General features: G+C 35.5%; 1 protein-coding gene across 20 annotated transcripts in view; it reads left to right on the forward strand.

Moving 5' to 3' along the window:
- The window catches only part of Zbtb20 (zinc finger and BTB domain containing 20), a 726,359-nt gene that overhangs the window by 323,717 nt on the left and 385,574 nt on the right, over positions 1-17,068 (forward strand). The window contains exon 1 of one of the 20 annotated variants that reach the window (XM_029544678.1): positions 10,429-12,668. The exons of the other annotated variants lie outside the window; for them this stretch is intronic. The gene's annotated coding sequence lies outside the window, so the exon portion shown is untranslated. Of the gene's footprint in view, positions 1-10,428; positions 12,669-17,068 lie in introns of those variants that run through there. 20 annotated transcript variants of the gene reach the window in all.

The following is a 17,068-nucleotide window of genomic DNA, read 5'->3' on the forward strand; positions in this document are numbered from 1 at the left end:
ATAAGACTAGTAGAGTTCCACTTTCTCTGGAATATGATTTTAAAACAAGTGAAAAGAAATGGTATGGGGCTAGATAGATTGTTCAGCTCATTAGATCTGTGGCTGCTCTTGCAGAAGAACACAGTTCGATTCCCAGCACCCACATGGCAGCTCAGAACTGTCTATAACACTGGTTTTAAGGGGTTTGATCCCTCTGACTTCGGAATTACCAGACACAAGCAGGTGCACAAACACAAGCAGGTAAAGACACATAAAGTAGAAAAATATACAAATAAATGCCTATGTGATATATTTTTCTGTTTTTGCAAAATGGAATTATGATCAAGTTAGCAGCTTACAACAATCTATTATTTCACTGTTCTCTACGAGTTTAGCTTGGCTTTCACCAGTTTCTTTGTTGTTGGTTTCTTAAGGTTGTAATAAAGGCCTGATCTGGTTATGTTCCTAGCTGGATTTAAGAAAGACCCTGCTTCTGGACTGATACTGTTCCTGTAACTCTAAGATGAAACACCTTTCCTCAGTTATGACTTGTCACGGTCATCCTTGGCTCTTTGAATGTTGTCTTTATATATCGGGGCCAACAATAGTGTCTCAAATACCATAAGATTGCTCTGACTTCCCTTCTCCCATTTATAGAATAGAAATTTAGAATCGCTACATTCCAAACATAAAAGTTGTCTGCTTCTAGGTTGACTTGATTGAACCCACTTGAAACGTCTAGAATATTCTCACTGTTGGAATGTTCATAAGCATAACTACACTTGCATAATTTCCTCAGCCATATACTGTAAGAGTATCATGCGTTATAGGTTCTTGGTTTTAATTTAGGAGAATTGCATTTTGGTGTATAATTATTTCCATTCTCACAAATAATTCTCTAAGAACGCTCCATTTCTAATATATTTCTAAACAATTCTGAGTTCTGGCGGGTAGTATTGTTTCCAGAAGTAAATTGGTTTACATAAACTACTAGGATTTTTTTTCCTAATATAGTTTATAGCACTTGGTAAAAGTGATTTTTTAACTTGAATAATAAGATCAAGTAGAAATATAGGCTATGTAAATAAGGCAAGGAACTGGAGCTGACATCCACCTATGTCTGAAGCATTGCTCAAGGTTGACTCTGTTTGGGATGCAGGGTTTCTTTTGGATATTAAGAACAGCATAGAGGCAAACATCTTGGATTGGGGTTTCTCTTCCACTGTTGTCTTAAGTAAGAACTAAGTTGGCTTAGTAACTTAGCAACTTGTAGACTTTCAAATAAGACTGCATGTCCAGAGATTAGAAAAATAACAGAAAAGTTTCTAGCTGTTTGGATTTCCCAAGTAAAAATGGGGATGAATAGCATAGATAAATTGTAAAACTTGAATGCTAACTACAAATTTTAGCCTAATTACAAGTAAAATACGACATGTTTATTAATGTTTCAAATGTCAGAATCTGGTTTTAATTTAATAAATCTTACTTACATAATCAATTATCAACTAAAAGCAAGAATAATTGAAGGGAGATATGTATTTATATTTTTCTGAAAACATATTCAGTTGTGCTGTTCATGTATTTATGTTAGTTTAATATATAATTGTTTTTCCAATATTTCTAATTGCATAATTAATAATAAAATACAAACTGAACTAAGCATTATTGCCTCTCTAACAGGATGAGGAAAGCCACAGTAGCACCATTTGTGGATACATTCATAGAATGCATGCAAATACACAAAATATATATAAAGTATATTTAGGTATATTTATTTTATCTATTTCACTTCTTAAATAGTGAATATACTTTGTCTTACTGTGTGTCAAATACAGAATACTCTAGGGAACAAATTTTACGACTACAAACTGACATGAGGACAAATAATGTCCTCATTTGTAGTTCTATATTAAGGCAGTATTGATGTCAAAACAAGCTGTATGTGATGGACCAGAGAGTAGTAGGAGAGAGCATAGGATTACATCAGAATTAAATTTCCCTTTTCCTCCTCTGAATGTTAGAAGTATAGCATTAAGAATGTCAGTTCATCACTTCTGCCTCGGTTTCCATGACTGTAAAACAAGAAGGACATTTTTCATGTTTAAATTTTATGGTTGTTGTTCCAGTAAAATGAGTTAGTTAACTTAAGGTACTTAAATTAAAATTTTCTATGAAAGACATTTTAATGTTTTAGACAAATATTCATGACTCGTCTTAATTTAGGGAATGGACTGTGTCATCAAATACATGAAATCAACTGAAAGTGGAAACGGATTTCTTACTCTATTTTTGTGTCAGTTGTAGTGTCCATGTTGTTTCTTGTATGTCTGCTAAGTTACTGGTTACAGAACTAAGAAATTAAGAAATAAAATTATTCAGTAAAAAAAAAAACCCAAATTAATATTTAGTTGGTTTTAATGTTGTTATTTTTCTAAAGGTAATTAGGACAGTGTTGGCTATTGGTGAATTGACTAACAGGGAGGAATTTAGAATTAATGTTTAAAATATATAGAATTTCTGTAATATATTTGATTGATAATTTTCTTTATTTTGTTAATCACTTCATTACTAAAGTTATAGCTTACTTACTTCTAAATCTCAGCAACAATATATTAAGAAACACGGGAGCTTACTAGTTAAATTGGATTCCCACTTGCAGTTGATGTATACATGTGCATGTGAGTTGGCTAGTTGTTTTATTGTTCCATTTCCATGTCTCCAGATCCTTTTTCTCATCCATCTATTTTGGTTTGATCTTTTTAAGATATAAAGTTTCTTTAAGCTAATGGATGATTGGATATTGGGTTGAGTTTTAAAGTTTGTTGAGTGCCTTAAACATATATGTACATGTGTGTTTACATAATATGTTTGTATGTGAATGTATGTATGGTGTGCGTGCGTGTGCGTGTGCGTGTGCGTGTGCGTGTGTGTGTGTGTGTGTGTGTGTGTGTGTGTGTGTGTGTTTGCTCTATCTGCATTTGTAATTTACTTTCTCTTATCCCTTCCTTGGAGATGAGGTTCATCATTATTTATTCCTGAAGGAGCCTTAGGCTCATACATCTACTGGGCTTTGTACCTTAAAGACCTGGGAAAGAGCTTCCTCTGAAGGTAACCCAACGACGTCTAGCCCTCTCTGACTATTGTATTAGACCCCAGGCATCTATGACAGAGAAGAGAGGGATGACAAGAAACATTTCCTTCATTCCTGCTGGGCTGCCACTTGCTTTCACTTTCTTCACTTCCTCCTTCCTTCTTTTCTCCCCTTTTCCTTTTCTCTTTTCCCCATTCTTCCACTCCCTTTCTCCTTCCTTTCATCCATCCTTCCTTCCTTTAACCTTTCATTCCTTTCTCTTTTTCTTCCATTTTGCTTTTGCTTTTGACCTCCTTGTGCCAGTTTACACATTATTGTTTTAAATGAAAGCCAACTTTTCTCTGAAAGCTAGGCTAGCATTTTCCTCATGCTTCTATTTCCCTACTCATTGATTCCAACTCTACTTTCTCAGCACTGCACCTTTAAGCTTCCCGTGTCCTGAGAGTACAGCTGTTCTGAAGCCATCATTTCTGTGTTAGAAGTCATGGAGGAATGCATGGGGAATGTGCTTGCTCTGTGTCACTCCTGCTCCTTGTCAACAGCTGACTCCTACTGACCATCAGCTAGACAGCATCTTCTCAGTGGAGAAAATAAAGAATGTAATTGGTTTATGAATTGTTTATTAAATTAGCAGATTAAATGAAGGTGAAATTATTTTATTCAATAGTATAATTAATCACTTTCGAAGACATAGACATTGCCAAAGCCAAGTTCTATGAAGCCACAGGGTAAGCTCAGATTACAGGTTTGAATTTGCTTTTTACTGTAAAATGGAACTAGAATGCTACATCCTTTTTTTTTCTACATCCAACTGTATTTTTGTATTATCGCTATTTTTTAAGCAAAAATAAGTTTAGAAAGAAAGAAAGGAGTGATTGTGTTATTCCAGATGTCTGTTGACAACTGAAAATGTTGCTAAGCAGAGTTTTCTTGGAGGATTCAAATTTTCCAGTTGGACTGATTTACTGTCAAAAGTCAAGCTGATTATTCTTCTCTGAATTAATTTGATAATTGGCTGAGTAAAATGTTAATGTCAGTTAGAAAAGGTAGAGTTCTAAAGCTAGGTAAGAAAATATTTTCTAAGACACTTGCCATTTTTGTTGATTTTTTTCTTAAACTCTCTGGTGAAACCTTCATGTAGTTATAACTTCCTGTTTCATGATGTATTTCTTTCTTGACCCACTTGTTATATATGCATAAATTGAATACACACACATATACCACATACACAGACATAAACACCACATACACACATACACAGAAACACAAACACACACAAACACCCACACACACTCACACAGAGGAGAAAAAGAGAAAATACATTGGATACTTAAGCTCTTCAGCAACAACAACAACAACAACAAAACAAATATAAAAGAAAAAACCAATGACGAAGTTTGAAACCTCTAATAAGAGAATTGACCTCTTATAAAAGTGATGTTCTAATTGAGTGGTGGAGTAGGAATTCCACCCATGAAAACCAGAGTGTGTCTTATCCCTTGAGCCTTAGAGCTGGACTTGCAGGCAATTAGTTGCCCTGTGTGTGAGCAGAGAAACAAGTGCTGGTCCTCAGGAAAAACAGCAAGTGCACTTTCCCATTAAGCCTTCTATCTAGTTCCTTGAAGACCATTTCCCCCCATGATACTAGGGACTTGAACTCTGGGCCTCATGCACTTTAAGCTAGAGTTGTACCACTAAGCAATATGCCCTGCCTCTATAAGACTTCTTTGGAGTTTTCTAGGCCGGGTTCAGGGCTTTGCCTTATTCTCAATACCAGCATACTTCTTGCATGCACTTAACTGTGGTCTCCATTCCTACTTTCTCATCCCCATTTAAGCCTCATTCCTTTCTTGTCCCCAGGTATATTCACATTGAGAACCTCTTACACTTAAACTTCTAGCCAGTTGCCTTTGACTTATGATCTAGTCTTGGATCCCACTTATTGATAGTTCTATATGCCATGATTCTCTTATAATGTAGCCTCTTCTCTACCAGTAATGTTAGGTAGCTCATCCTCATTAAGATGTACATATTAAATAAATGGTGAAAGCTCCATGCTCACCTCCCTACCTTCCCTCCAGTAAATGATTCTAAGAAGTTTAAGACTCTTGATGTTTTCTGTGGACTGCATGTAACTTTGTTTTCAAATTAATGTTCTATAGAATTACTGAAAACTACAAAAAAAAAAAAGACCTCTATGTACTATGTAATAAATCTTCTATTGCTTTGAAGAGACATCTCTTTTAAAGGAAAACATTTAATGGGGATGGCTTACAGTTTCAGAGGTTTAGTTCTCTATCACAATGGTGGGACACATGTCAACATGTAGGCAGACATGGTTCTAAAAGTGCCAAGATTTCCACATATTGATCTGAAGACAGCAAAATAAGACTGGAATGCCACACTGAGCAAACCTTGAACATAGTTCTGTCCCCACAGTGGCACAATTCCTCGAACTAGGCCACATCTACTCCAACAAAGCACTAATACTAACAGTACCACTTTTCAGGGGTCAAGCATTCAAACACAGGAGTCTGTGGTGGCCAAACCTATTCAAACCACTTTTCCTGCTTAGCCAGATTTCTTCAGTAGATCTTATACCTTTCAACCTTGTTTGAATTTTATTTAATCTTTAAGTCTGGTTATTAACAGATCAGTTTCCAAAAGCTACCAAAACCACGTACTATTAGGTGTTTATAAGACAGCACTGTATTTTCCCCCTTGTAAATTATAGAAGTCTGGGATCTGGTGTGAGTGATATGAAAGAGAATCTTTCTGATGCCTTTCAATTAGCCTTTGGAAATTGACTGGCAATCTTTGGCATTTCTTGGCTTACAGGGATTCTTTCTATCTCTGCTTTCATCTTATGTGACATACTTCTTATGGCTATCTATAGCTGCGTTCAAATTTCTATTTTCTATAAGGTGTTGCAGGATTTATCATACTGATTTACAAGGTCATCTTACTCCAGTATCACTTAATCTTAACTAATTATGACTGGAGTTTTCAAATAAGGCCAAATTCTGAATACCAAAGATAATGGACTTAGGTATATCCATTTTAGTACTCCATAATTTCACTCATAATATCCACAAATAATATTTGTATCATATTCCTCCCACAATGATTCTATAAAGGTGAATTATGAACGTATTTACAAAATGCTCATAGTTAATCAGTCTAGGATACTTTCTCCTTCCCTCACTTTCTCGACTCTTCTTCAGAGATGCAGAATAATATTTTTTAACTACTAGCATTGTGCTTTCTTCTGAAATATTCCACTTCTTATCTAACATGAAGAGGGGGTCCAGAGTGCTGGTTTGCTCTACATTAAGGAAGGATGAATGGTTCCAAGGAAAGAGCTCCTGGCAAGGAAAGGCCCAGGTTGCAATGCCATGCACTTAGTGGCTTTTGCTTCACTCACCTAAGGGACTCTGCTTCCTTTTGGGGTCTTAGAAGATGTTGAGATAGGCCTATAGTTAATATTGTAACATTAGAGAATTGACATACGATGTGAAGGTCCAACTAAGAGTAAAAATTATCTGAAATAAAATGTTGGAAATTGACTAACTTACTGAGTTTTTGTCTTTGAAGTTACCCATTAATATAGGAAGAACCCTCCTCAGAATTGAGGAAGGTATGAAATCAGAGTGGACGGTGAATCAAGTTTTTGTCTACAGTATCTTGCATACTTAGGTTATTCAATAAATAAAATAAATTAAGATCAAAGGCTGTGAGTGGGTGAGGAAATGTGGACTTTTAGTCATAACAGGTTGTTCTCCTGAGCCAGATACAGGGCCTGGAGCTGCAGGTGCTAGTCTACCAGGGTGGCCTGTGTGCATCTCGTGCACCGCGCTGATGATCCTCCCACTGCACTTCTGATTTTGGCAGCCACAGCGGAATCAGCTCTTTGATCCTTGGAGTGGCTCCTGCCACAGTAAGTGGCTCTGTTTGTTTTGTCCTTCTTTTTGGTCATTACTCCCACCTGGCAGTATAGGACAAAAAAATAGGAGTGGGAGGGAGTCATGAGGCACACTCAGGAATATGGTCTGCCAAGCATGAAAAGCTACTTAAACTGTTCTGGTTCTAAGAGAGCATGGATAATCTTTCTGCCAACTCATTAATGAATATAGTTTATTTTGTATATCATACAAAACAGTCTGCTAAAAAGCACATCTTTTCATTCTGCTTTCTCTTCACTGAGGTCTTAGATCCACCATAAAATGCATGCAGCTACACAAATGAAAGGTATTACTATTTCTCTTCTTTTCATAGTCTTCTAGCATAAGTATTTGGATATGCTTGCAAACATCTACTTCATCTTATGCTTTGGTACTTTATAAATAGATTCTCCAACATATTTGAAAATCAACTTGGATGCCATATTTGCATAAAATATTTATTTTCATTATATATTTTATTTACAAATAATTCTATAAATTTATCAATTATATTATGCTATTCTGATCTATGTATACATTGTGAAAATCTAAGCTATTAATATATATTTAATATTTAACATATTCATTAATTTTCCTGCAGGTCACTTTGTTTACTGTTTCAATAGATTGTGTAGTAATCTCAATTTACTTCAATACATCATTTGAAAAAGAACATAAAAATGATTATACCTATTTTATACTGAGGTGTTGAATGTGTGAGTTAAAGTTTCATCATTCTTACTTCATTCTGACACTTTGGAATTTACATATTTAGTTTAACATATTTCTTTTAAGGTTGGTCAAATCACATAATACATATCCTTATATTATCATACAGAAATCACAGATGAAAGTCAGAAAAGGAGACATAAAAGAATACTAAATGGCTTATGGCAAATACTGTAGAAAATGTACAGTGAAGATAGGATTTCATTGGTCTGGCTTGGGCCTCTTTACTATGTGATCTATCTATAATTAATTTCCTAGCAAAAACTGTGTCCTACTTCATATAATCCTAATTTTCACATATATACATTTGTATAGATTTTTAGCCATCAAGTATCAACTAATTATATACCTAAATTTAATTAATTAGTTAATCAAAGATCCTTGTCCAGTCATGGATCTAACTGTGGGACTGGGTGGCTTTGTCCCCTGTATTAGCTAGTTAACTGTTTCTAGGCAGCAGTTGTTTGTATACATGAGTAAAATATATGGCTTTAGAAGTTATAAAGTATATGGAATTTGTTTAGGAGAAATTATGCAAATGTTTAAATGTCTACAACCCTGGTTGTTTCCAGCCAGACACTGATATTTCTTTACAAAAATCTAGAGATTCAGATAGTCGGTCAGAGTTGAGACTTAAGGCTAAATGTAACGGACTTGTTCTTAGGAATCCAGATATCATAGAGAAAGAATGCATGACAAGCTTGTGCTTTGTACAAAATACAAAATATAATAAAAATAAGCATTTTCTAGAAAATTCTAAAACTCTGGGGGCCCTGCTTAGGCAGAAAGTAGAATATAGGTTGATATTTAGGCAGCCTCTGAGTTCCTGATACACACCTGATATCATCCAGAAACTGTAAAATTAGGAACATTAGTGAAGAGTCTAGACAGTCTCTACTTAAAGTTAAAAACAAACAAAAACAAACCCACAAAAACTACTTAACTTCTACAAGAAAATTAACAAGAGCCTTCTTAAAGCTCTTCTTCATTGACCACTCTCCACCTCTATAGGAATATATACATTTGGCCTGAAATTAGTTTTATAACCATAACTGAACATGTTATTATTAAATATTGTGTTCATCAATATTTGTCCCACAATGTAGGTCAAGTATTGATGGTTCTACTGGGTCCACTAGTGTCTAAACAGAAGGCATGTGGAGAAAACATCAGCTTGCCCAGGGATGGTGAAATCCTAACACTGGCATGGAGGAGATAGTGATTATACTGTGCTTCTTCATATAGTCACAACCAAGCTGTTCAGTCTTCTTTAAATACAATTTAGCCAGGGTGTCATGGTGCATCCAGGAAGCAGCAACAGATCTATAGAGTTCCAGAGAGCAAGGGCAACACAGGAACCCTGCCTTGAAAACACCTTAAATAGATAAACAGATAAATGAATCAATAAGTAAATGTTCATATGTTAATTTGTTGTAAAAATAATTTACTGTAAACCTGTATTCCTGTGTTTATTTTTTGCCTGGTAGGTGTTTCCTAAATATAACAACTTCAGCCATATTATATTTTCAAAAGAAAACTGCCAGGGTACCAAATCCAATTTGGGTATTTTTTGTTTTTGTTTTTGTTTTTGTTTTTGTTTTTCTTTCCTTTTATTTTAGTTTTTATTAGATATTTTATTTATTTTCACTCACTAACTTATTTATATTTATTGTTTAAGCAAGCTTTAATAATGCCATGCATCTTTTGATCTAATAGTAAATCTTGATTGCATAAAATCTTGATTGCATGTGTTGGTCTCTGAATAGTTAAAACATCATATGATATGTCCTTCGCAATGATTTCAGTGCTATTTGTCTTAAGTGTATTTATTTTAGTCCTTGATAACAAGGACTTTAATAGTAAGTAAGGGCGCTGGGTATCAGAGAGGAGAAATAATTTACACTGGGTATACAGCCAGAACTCAGAACTCAGGCTTGGCCTTTGTGAAGCAGTCTCCCTTCTCTCTTTTTAACCCACCATCTTTTCTGTGTCTCAGGATTCTCCCTGTAATGCTTCCTAACAGTGTGTGTAATGTAGTTTGAATAAGGGCAAAGAGGAATTGTATTGCCTACTTTTGTCTGCCTGCTTGTCTGCTTGCTTTCTTTAACCACTTGAAACCATGTCCAACACAATGTACCAGTCTTTCTTTTTTTCTGTTAATGCAGCCTGCTAGCCTGGAGATGCCATAGTATTATATCCCTGTTTTATTTGTAGGTGTACATTTACATTCACTATTAAATTCAAAACTATCTAAATTTCCAAGATTATTAAAATACTGTAATTGCTATATGTTACTATGCAACTATAGTATAATAAGATTTTGATAGATATTTGTTTCTGAGGTCTTAATATGTAGGAATTTAGTGTACCTCCAGTTTACTACTTGTGGAGTTTCATCATCTGTTAAATAAAAATTGAAATAGGACCTACCTCAATTCTTCTGATGATTAAATGAGATACTTTTCTGAATATATGCTTATATAAAATACTACATCAGTTACCAACATATAGGAAGTACTCAGTAGTCTTAATTATTATTATAAATAAGTGTTACAGGAATAGATAGTCCAAGGTTGATAAATATTTAGTAAATGGATAAATGAACTATATAAATTCTTTAACTGGACATGTATGACCAGTTTGTAAGTTTGGCATTCTAGATGCTTCTTTACATTCCAAAAATCATATAAAACAAATGTTCAATAGAACTGAGAATGTCAACCAGTTTCCAAGAAGATTTACAAGCTCTGGATGCCACCTTAGGATAGACCGTTCCCCACCCCACCCCCTTATCATTTGCAATCATGTGTAATACATAGCATGTGATCTCTGACTAGAACGTAGCTGTGACCACTAAGTAAATACATAGTTTCCCTTCTTATAATAGTCATGCAAATATGATTTATCTTCTGACACAATACAAACAGCAGTGATTGAGTATGCGTGTATGCATTTGGTGAACAAAAGACAAATGAGCTGGAAAACAGGAAAACAGGATGTATGCCTACATCCTCTACTTGCCTGGGATCCCAGGAATGCATTGATAGTGAGGACAGTGCACACTCCTATTTGTGCCTGTGTTGGGGATGCCACATACCATCCTGATGATGGCACACATCATGGTTTGAGGACTTTGTTCCTTAATAGATTTGTTTTTAAATCGTGAGCTGTTTACTACCTAAGGCATTTATCTGAAATTACTATTCACTAAATCCCTCAGTTCCTAGAACTGTTAATCTGATTCTAGTAATAGTTTTTTTAAAAAGGTTCAAAGGTTTGCCTGTCTGTAGAATGTTCTTCCCTACCACTGACAGTCCAGTTCTACCTTTAGATGCAGTTAATGTGTCGTGTCTAAGAGCTCTGTTTCATGCTTTCCTGTATGTTTGTGCTATGCTGACAGTTTTGTCTTTAGAGGTGAATGTTTTCTTTTAGACTGTAGTGATTAAATTACAAACTTCTTGAAGACAGAGCCTATGCCTTATTCTCTCAGTACTGGTATTATCCAGTTTCTGGTACAGAATAGATTGTCGATAAATATGTATCTAATAAATTAATGAGTTTGCCTTTACACACATCAGATAAGGGACATGACTATAATCTCCTCTGTGTTTTTGTTTTCCTCCAGGATTGGTAAGCCTTTTGAAATTAACTATGGACATATTAGTATGCTTCTGACTCGTCTAGTTGCTTTGAGGGATATTTCTTATTGTTGAAATGTCATTTTTTGTTAGCAATTGGCTGTTTTAGTTTTTTGTTTTTGTGTTGTCCGACCTTGTTTACACTGTGCATATGTTTTAGAGCAGTACTCTGTGTGCTGTACATGAGTGACTGCGTGATGGAACCACATGGAACAGTGTTCTTAATTCTCACTTTTGTTTACATGCTACCTGCTTTGTTGCCTTGTTCAAGCACTGTTATTGATGTGCTTTGAAAAGATGTGTGGATTGTGTCAGCAAGCTGGGGAAGTCAGGGTTTTGTTTTGTTCATTTTGTTTTGTTTTTCAGCCAAAATGCTTAGGCCTTAATATAATATGTGATGCATAGCTAAGAAGTCAATAAATGTGCCCTACCTGAACAAACGCTCCATTGTTACTTCACTGTTTTGAGGTCCGCCCGGGCCTGAGGATCTTGTTAAAGGCTAACTGAAATGTCCAGTATCACCCAGCCTAGCAAGAGAAAATCTGACACTCGCAACTTGTACTTTTGTGTTCCAGGCTGTTACACAAGCTCACTGAGAAGTGCTGTATATGTCTGATTTTTCAACTTTACCTGCAGTAAACTTGTGCAATCCTGGGGCTAGAGACCTCCTTTGTAAATGTTGTCTGCCCAGTAATGGTGTTGGCACCTGGGAGGCCCTAGCAGATAAAAGTGGAAGAACATATGGCTTCCATCTGAATACAAATTGGTGGACATAGTGTGGTAATTCAGCTGCGATGGCCTCTATACTGTAATCTGAAAGAGTCTGAGTAGATGTGTTTACAAACGGCATCTGAATTTCTCCTACCCCTCTACACCCCCATTCCACTGTGTTTTGATCGCCCTGAATTACAACCATCCTGTGTCGCCGTCTCACTGTGTTATTTGTGAAAATGGCCAGCATGAGGAATTATTAATTAAAGCTAACAAATCACCCTGACGAGCTGTGCCCTGGCATGGCTGAAGGTTGATTGGCGAAAGTGTTCTCCTTTAGAGAAAAGACTTTTTGTGCTCATGACGCAGTCAGGGACGGATTATTGAATATGCAAGTTAGAAGAAAAATCACAGGACAAGCAAATTGAGTATTTACTGGAAAATAATTGCGCTCCTAAACTGTGGCTCTCTTCCTAAATTCTTAACATTCCCGAGGGTTAGAAAGAAACACAGAAAAATGCATCGGTACAGAGTTCATTTCAAAAAACACCCATAGACTGATGTTTGAAGCTTGTGCAGGTAAGTGTGATTGTGCATGCATGGGAAGTGAAAGACCAAGCAGAAGATGGGGAGTGTGGCTGTGAGTCTGGTGAGTTGTTTATACAGCTCAGCATATTTCTAAGTTGAGAATTTAGTTTCCGTGCTACATTTATTGTGAAAGTGGGAGTCGTGAAAAGGAAAGGGTGTTTTCTCAAGTTGTTTGTCTGTATCAGCAAAAAAAAAAAAAAAAAAAAAAAAAAAGTTAACGTTTTGTCCCAAAAATAGTTTTAATTTTGCTCAGATATTTGTGACTATGTATAAAACGATGACTGGATTTAAAGATCTGTTGTTATTTTCAACATTGTTAATTATGATGTGCCTTAACAGTGTCCCAAACACGTGTGGGTAAAACTGTTGTATGTATTTTTAAAAGTAAACACTGTTTTACATTAAGACCTAGCTAGTCCTTGTTGAGATTTCTACAGGAACAGGAACATTTGGAAGTTGTTGATAGGCTTTGAGCTCTTACAGTAACCAAAGTGTTCTTATGCGTGTGTGTGTGTGTGTGTTTCATCTGGAATGTTGCTCAGACTCCTAACTTTTGAGGTCATTGTAAGATATAAGAAACAACTTTAATGTCTTTTTCAAAACTAAATGAAAGGCATGGAAATATAAAAGGAGATGAAGGCTCATGTATAGAATGTAGATATTAAACAGAAATACTTTTTTATAAGTGCAGATAGATTATGTGAACAGCATCCAGAAATATGTGTATGTACTAGGGATGTATTAAATGTTCTTTGAAAACTTAGAAAAGGTGCTGTCATCAACAACAAGCTGTTTTTGAAATGAGAATAATTGGCTGACGAAATAGCATTTCAGGCTTATAATAACTACGAGTAGCATGGATTTAAAACAAAAGCATAAATGTAATTTAGACTAAATTAACTAATAATTGTAAAGTGCTTTAACAATAAAATATCGACATGATAGTAATAGGAATAGGAATAATAAAAATGGAAAATTCAGCAGTTACACAGAAATTAAACCACAGTCAACTACATTAGCTTTCAGAAACTCACCATTTTAACATGTAAATAAATAAAACAGAATTTTTTCTGCCTTTCAATCCATTCCTTGAACTAGAAGCTATGTTCCTAGTTAGGTGACTTTCCTTACTGTATTCTATGTTACTTCAAGAATAGTTTGTTTCAATATGTAGAATAGAGCTGTAAAGAAAGTTGAGAAAATCTACTTTGTTTAAGATTGAATTCCCAAGGGACCAGATTTCCTCAGATTTCATGAGGCAACCTCTTTAAAGTTTTCTGTGAGTATTAGAGGCCAAATTTGGTCCATTATTTTGAAATAGCAAAGAGGGCACTTAAAACATATGTTCAGAGAACAAACCATCTGCCTTCTTTATTATGAGTATCACGGCATTATGAGGAATTGGAAAGGCTTGAAAAATTGAGCCAAAGTCCTGCAGAAGATCTTAATTCGTAGCACTCTGGATTATAGAATAGCTTAGCATGGGCACACTTTTTGTTTTTTAAGAAAATACTATTACTACCTTCTGATATATGGGCAGTAATGCCAAAGTATGGTGGAATGACATGAACTCATGACAAGGTATTGGTGATCTGCTTTTGGTTGAGTTTTAAGCTTGTTGTTGTTGGAGAAACTCACAATGACTTAGAGAAATAGAAGGTGATGACTGTTGGAAGGAAAATGTAGTCCAGCTGCTCACCTCTGGAGTTGCAGAAGGCATGCACAGACCAGACTCAAGCACTGCTGTAATCTCTGTGATCGGAGTGTGGATCGGTTCTGTTGCCGTGGGGGAAGTGGATTGCAGCATCAGAATACAAAACTAAGTATAAATTGACAGAATTCCTAGATGGTAGTACTGTATCTTCTTAGCATCTGGAATGATTTGAAATTTTAAAAATAATAAACGAACAAAAAAAGTCCTTCCTATTTAGCTCCAAATATAATAACACCGTAGTACTACCCTGAGCATTCTATAGGGGTCATATAAGGACAAGCCAAGATAATTATCACTATAGGATAATTATAGGATATCTAATCTGCAAACAGAACACTAAATTGTACTAACTCTGACCAGCCTGGAAAGCTCATTATCAAGGAAAAATGAGGTTATCTTGTAAGTTCTCACTGGTTTTCAGAATCATGCACTTCAATAGGTTGATTAGGCCAAAGACCTTCTTTTGTCTGAAAACTAAACCTAAATTCTTTTAAAAAGCCACAGTTGATATTTATAACAACAGAATTATTGACCTGGTAAGGGAAATGACTGTCCAGTTCCTATAGATCATTTACTGGTATAATTTTATTTTGTACATACACAAAGTGCAGAATTACAGATGAATATGGCTGGTGAATTTCTCATCTAGTGGTCTACAGCCTTTGAGAAATCTGTTATTTTGAGGAAGTTAATTTTAATTTGAGCCTTTGGATATTCATGATCATACTCATATGTATATGCATGTACATATACACATTTTAATTTTGCTATATTTGATATTTTGTGTCAGTTAAGGAAATTACAAACAGATAAGAATTTTGAGTATGTAATAATGATGATAAAAAGGGAAAATGATGAACTAGGATAGGTGTGATGGTGGTATCAAGCATGAGGTCGATGTGAAGACTGCTCGCTGTAGGACCATACAATTTCAACTTTTTTTGCAATTACATGAAAATGTGACAAGTTATACCCTCCACAGCATCTGCAAAATAAAAAACTTTGTCTCATCCATCTCTACATTTTCTTTAGATGATGCACTCCCAATTTAGAGAAGAAACTTCCACTGAGAATTATGGGTATAGTGTCCAAAAAAGTCAGCTTGGAAGTATATACAATGTGTCCTAAACACTCAGATATATTAGTAATCATTTCTTTCTGGAAAAGAAGAAGTGGAGGAGTGGGAGAAGGGGGAAGATGGAGAAGGGAGGAAGAGAGGAGGAAGACCAAGGACCTTGGCTCGGGGGAGAGGGCACGTGACTGTTGTCAGGTTGATAAGACCAACTTGTTCTTATGGAAAATAAGAAGTTAAGGGGAAAGAGACCTTCAAGCTATTTAATATACATGTATGTTATATATTGTTAACACAAGTCAAACATTTAGACTCCTTTTGTCACAGCCACTAAAACACATTTTATCTAATAAAGCTCTTGAATCAATATCACTGCCCCAAGTTGTGTCTGAAGCACTGCTCTGTGCCTACCTCTTTCTCTACTTTTGCTTTAAGTAGATTGTCAGTCTTTTTACAGATTAAAAGAGCCCTTCCTGGCTTAAAATTTAGCATTTTTCACCTTTGCCTTCTGTCGTCCTTCAAAAGTTTTAACAGACTGTCTAATTTTCTCACAGACATTTTGATAGATAAGTTGCATTTGCTAGGTTAGTTTTCTCTTCTCTTTCAACGGATGACACAGGAAGCTGAGCAGGAACCAACCAACTGTAGGAGGAACACCAAGGCATGTCTTAGAAATTTACAGTTTCTGAATCCAAAGCTGTGAAGGTGGCACCTGGGGATCTACAGTGTAGACAGCTATCTAGGTCAGCCATGCATATTAGAATTTGAAAACAAGTGTTTTAAAACTGTGACCTTAAACTTTATAGTATGTGAACCACAGCTGGTGAAGGTTTATTATAATAACATGAACTAAACACTAATGCATATGCAATACTGAGTGATGTGTCTTCTACTAGAGAAAATATAATTCAGAATATCATTGACATGTTTCAGGGCTTTAAACTACATATCACCATCTGACAAAAATTTAAAATATGTTTTGTTATTGATGGAACTGTAATACACCAAGTCATATGCTGGGTCTGACTAGTAAAAGATCGTCTGGTTTTTGTGTGATACAATTCACAAGTTGGATAATTTTATGTTATTAGGATACTATCTTCTCCAAATTCAGATGAGCATGAATTTATGTGTAAACTTATCTTGAAATCAGGTGGCAACACAAGATTCTACATTGTATTATATCTGTATAGGTAAACATTGTATATCTGTATAGGTAAACATTGTATATCTGTATAGGTGAACATTGTATATCTGTATAGGTAAACATTGGGAATCATTTCACATAGTAGTACCCTGATGCTATTTAGAAGGTGTTAAGAAACCTCTGCATTTTCCTTAGTGGGAGACTGTCTACTAACTGGGTCTGGAGTAAGTGTCAAACTGACCTCCTAAATACATTACTGTCACCATTAACCAGTAATTTTTAAAAATATTTTTATTAGATATTTTCTTCATTTACATTTCAAATGCTATCCCAAAAGTCCCCTATACCCTCCCCCTGCCCTGCTCCCCTACCCACTCACTCCCACTTCTTGGCCCTGGCGTTCCCCTGTACTGGGGCATATAAAGTTTGCAAGACCAAGGGGCCTCTCTTCCCAATGA

Source organism: Mus pahari, chromosome 12 (genome assembly GCF_900095145.1).
Source record: "Mus pahari chromosome 12, PAHARI_EIJ_v1.1, whole genome shotgun sequence".
NCBI classification, from domain to species: Eukaryota; Metazoa; Chordata; class Mammalia; order Rodentia; family Muridae; genus Mus; species Mus pahari.